Genomic DNA, 4,892 nt, shown 5'->3' on the forward strand with positions numbered 1-4,892 from the left:
TGGAAGGGAATGAAAGAGACGGGGGCGGAGCAGGGAGCGCTCCGGAGACTACGTTGAGTTGAGGCGTGGCTATGTTCGGGGGCGGAGCCATGGAGCCCCGCCCCCAGCTAGAAGGCAGCTGGGGACCAAGTGTCTTTGAGTGTTGCTATGTGCTAAGCATTTAAAAAACTTCTTACTGTCATGTATTGCTTTACATTTATAGATTTTCCTTCCACCCCTACTTTTCTAGCGAACCTGACAAAGTTCGGCGAGGTATGCAATAACCCACTTCCATAGAGCACCACCTCCACAGAAAAGGTAGGGAGATGGATTTTCTTATTTCTTAGGGGGGCAAGTTTAGCCTTCTGCCTTAGAATCAATCCTCCGTATTGGTTCCAAGGCACAAGAAGTAAGGGCTAGGTAATGGAGGTTATGTGACTTGCCCGGGATCACAGCTTAGGGAGGGAGAGCATCTGGGAACAAATTTGAACTCAGAACCTCTAATCTCTAGGTCTGACTTTCTATCCACTGAGCCATCTAACTGCCCCCAGTGTTAGCTATTTTAATAGTATAGGGCCCATTTTCAGCTATTTTTTTTTATTTTTCCACTTAAACTCAAGAACCCCCATCTTTATTATTTTCATATTTCAACTTACTTCACTGTCTCTCTTTAGTCTTCAAAGGCTCCTAATTTGTTAATATTTTTGTCTTTTGGGAAAGTAGTGTCCCATTACATTAATGGACCCCAATTCGTTTATCCAGTCCTCCAATTGATGGCCATGTCTCTGGATCTCTACTACCACAGAAAGTTTTGCTATGATCATTTTACTATATATGGAACTTTTCTTTTTATCTTTAATTGGACATGTACCAGCAGTGGGATCGATGGTCCAAGAATATTTTAAAACTCCAATTTTTCAAATTGATGAGTCATAAATTTGGACCCTGAAGAGACTTTAGAGATCATCAAATTCAATCTCCACTCATTTAACAAAGAGAAAAACCCTGTAGAATGTGAACTCCTTGAAAATGTAATTTCCTTGCTGTGAGAAATGATAAAGGGAATAAAAAGAGAAACCTGGAGAAACTTGGATAAGAAGCAAGAGAACAATTTTATACAATGTTGTAAAGACAAATAACTTCAAAAGACTTAGTAACTGTTCAATAGAAGGAGCTACAACTCCAAAGGAGACTTAATCTCTTATCTACCTCCAGGTTGAAGCATGGCTTTTCCCCTTTATTTTTCTTCCTTTTCAGCCACATCCCCAGAATATGGATAATGTAGAAAGGTATTTTGCATGACTGAACATAGATAATGAGTACCATTTTTCTTGCTTTCTCTGTCTCTTTTTCTCTGTCTTTCTGTTTCTCTCTCATGGTATCATTTGTAAGAAAGAAGAGCAGCAAGGTGGTTAAGTGACTTTCCCAGGGACACACAGTATAGGAAGGTTCTGAAGCCATGTTTGAACCCAGGTCCTCCCAACTCCAGACCTGGCACTGTACTACTGTAAGAATTAAACTTTAATGGTTAACTAAAATATATGAAAATTATAAATATGGTAGTCACTAATTCAAAGTATTACTGCTCAAAGTCGACCTTTAATAGCTTTTATTTACAAAAGAGGTGGAAAGAGTGAAAGTAGAGAAATACAAAAGGGTAGGAAAGACATTAGTCTATCTAACTAAATATTACTCTCCTACTTGTTGACCTTCGACTGGAATTAAACTCTCTCCAGAAGACAGGAAGGGAAAGCCAGCTATCCATTCACCCAAGTTCCCTCCAAGAAGAAAGTCAAGACAATGACTTGAGCTGAAGGTGATTCCTGAGGCTGATTTTCTTCCTTGAGCTGACCATCTTCTTGAAGCTGACTTCCTACTTGGAGTTGACTTCCTTCTCTAGCCCCAGAAATTCAGGGCCTTTTATAGTGAGTTCTTGTCTTCCAAATTATCTAGCACTGCCCAGAGGGCAGTGTTTGTGGGAACCAGTTTTCACCTTCTGGAGGGGTAAATACTCATCCAAAGGGTTCACAGATTCCTGGCTGATTGAGTTTCTGAGGGTGTGAATTCACTAAGTGGTTTATGAGCTCCTCCACCTAATTCAGACTTGTGTTGATTCAATCAAAAGGTGGACGAAGGAGAGTTAATCCTGTCTTCACAATCTGGTGACATTATTAAATTAGTGTTAACTAAAGTGTTAGCTCCAACTAGGCAAAGAGAAGAAAGGATTCCCTTTGCAAGTGTAAACTCAAAGAGAACAAAGAATTCCCTTTTACACTACCTAACTGCCCCTATTTTTCTTGCTTTCTCAATAGGAAGGGGAGAGGGAGGAAAAGAATATAGAACTAAAATTTAAAATTAAATTAAAAAAAAAAAAAGAAACACTTAGGACCTCCAATCAGTATAATTATACCAACCATGATTCCCAAGGACTCATTATGAAATATGCAATCAGTTTGAATTAGCTCTGGTGTGTCAACTGTTCAATTTCAGACATTGGAAATTGGACAACTTGCAAATCAGGGCTTGATTTATTGTTTTGCTGATTGTCTTGATTTAGGAAAGTGAGAGAGAAAATGTTACTAATGCAGATTAAACTTAAAGGTCTGTAGTGAAAATAGTTCTTTCCCATCCCACAACCCAGCTGTTAAACATTTAAAAGAACACCTCTTCGTGCTTCCTACCTCCTGATGGAAAGGTGAAAGTCTCAGTGCAGAATGAGATGTGTATATATATGCCTATGCATTTGTATGTCTATGCGTGTGTATGTCTTTTAGATATGGCCAGTGTACACATTGGTCTTTTGCTTACACATGCCTGTAACAAACATATTATGAAGTTTTGTTTTCCTTTCATTCTTAATTAGGGAATGACGGAAAGCAGATTTTTGTTGATTAAAAAAAAATAAAATTTAATTAAAAAAAGAAAGACAACAAACAAATAAAAAGAAATTGCAATTTACCTTCCTTCATTGCAGAGGTAGTGGGTGTGAACAGTCAGGCCAGAAGATGTGTTAGTGGTTGTTTTTTTTTTTTTTTAACCCTTACCTTCTGTCTTAGAATCAATACCTAAGTATCAGTTCCAAGGCAGATGATAAATAAAGGCTAGGTAATCAGGGTTAAGTGACTTGCCCAGGGTCACAAAGCTAGGAAGTGTCTGAGGTCACATTTGAACCCAGGATCACATGTCTCCAGGTCTGGCTCTCTATCCACTGAGCCACCTAGATGCCCACTTTGATGAACTACTTTTTCCCCATCTTTTAAAATCTTTGTTATAAGGGTTTGGGGAAAGGGGCAGCTAGGTAATACAATGAATAGAAAACAAGGCCTGGAGTCAGAAAGATTTAGGTTCAAATGTGACGTCAGATACTTCCTAGCCATGTGATCCTGGGTAAATCACTTAACCCCAATTGCCTAACCCTTACCACTCTTCTGCCTTAGAATAAATATTTAGCATTGATTCTAAGATAGAAGATAAGCATAAAAAAAATAAGAGTTGGGGAGGAGGAAAAAATCTATTCAGAAATAAATGTGATGTAAAAGCAAAAGCATCACTCAATTAGCTGTGACATTTTGGGGCATCTAGGTGGTACAGTGGATGATGTCAGGCTATTTAGTCACAAAGATCTGAGGTCAAATATAGCCTCGACTACTCACTAGCTACGTGATCCTGAGCAAGTCACTTAACCCTGTTTGCCTTGATTCCTCTTCTGTAAAATAAGCTGGAGAAAAAAAAAAATGACAAATCCAGTATCTTAGCTAAGAAAATCCCAAAAGGGGCCACAGAGTTGGACATGAATGAAAAATAACTAAACAGCAATCACTAAAAAGGGAAAGAAAACTAATTTCAGACTTAGGGAGGGCAGAAACTTTCATTTTTCTCTTTGCACCCCCCAGTATCACCTAGCATAGTGTCAGGCACGTGGTGGATATTTAGCAAGTGTGCGATGAATTAAAACTGAGATGCAGAGAAAGGATCAACTAGATCTCGGTTTTCTAACATTCTAATATTGAGTATATTGTACCAAAGGACTCCTTGAGGGAAAAACCCCAGACTTCAGACTTAGCACAGGGGAAAATCCAGAGAGGGAGATAAAGAGAAACCATTCTAAATTAGTTTCCTGCCAGTGATTGATTCAAGTAAAAATCACAATGACACTGTAAAACAAGGTGATGAAAAAAACTCCTAGAGATAAGTAGGTGGTTCAGTAATAGAGAATAAAGTCTGGAATCATGAGGTCCTGAGTTCAAATCTGGCCTCAGATACTTCCTAGCTGTGTGACCCTGGGCAAGTCATTTAACTCCAATTACTTAGCCCTTACTGCTCTTCTGCCTTGGAATCAATATTCAAAGGACTCCTTGAAGGAAAAACCCTGGACTTTCCCCATCAGTAAAATGAACTGGAAAAGGAAATGGCAAACCTAGCTGTGTGACCCTGGGCAAGTCATTTCTCCCTATCTGCCTAATTTTCCCCATCTATAAAATGAGTGAGGTGAAAGTTTAAAATTAAAAAAAAAAAAAGGCATTTGGCTCTAACCCTTTCAAGCAGACACTCATCTCTCAGAGCCTCAGTCTCCTTATATGAAAAATGGCGGGACAAAGTGATGTTCCTTCTTTCCTAGGGTTTGGTGGTGAGCCGAGGACTTGGACAATTTTACAAATTAGAATATTGAACCAGTGCTAACCCTCTGAGTGCCCTTTGATCTAGTGACAATGGCCTTCTTGTTGTTCCTTGAACAAGACTCTCTATTTCCCAATTTTAGGCGTTTTCACTGGCTGTCCTCTCGTGCCTAGCCTGTTCTTCTCTCTGCCTTCTGGCTTTCTTCAAAATCCCGCCTTCTACAAGAAGCCTCTCCTGATCTCCTTTCATCCTAGTGCTTTTCCTCTGCTAATTATTTCAAATTTATCTTGGGTATT

The sequence above is a fragment of the Gracilinanus agilis genome, chromosome 1, assembly GCF_016433145.1.
Source record: "Gracilinanus agilis isolate LMUSP501 chromosome 1, AgileGrace, whole genome shotgun sequence".
Classification (NCBI taxonomy): Eukaryota; Metazoa; Chordata; class Mammalia; order Didelphimorphia; family Didelphidae; genus Gracilinanus; species Gracilinanus agilis.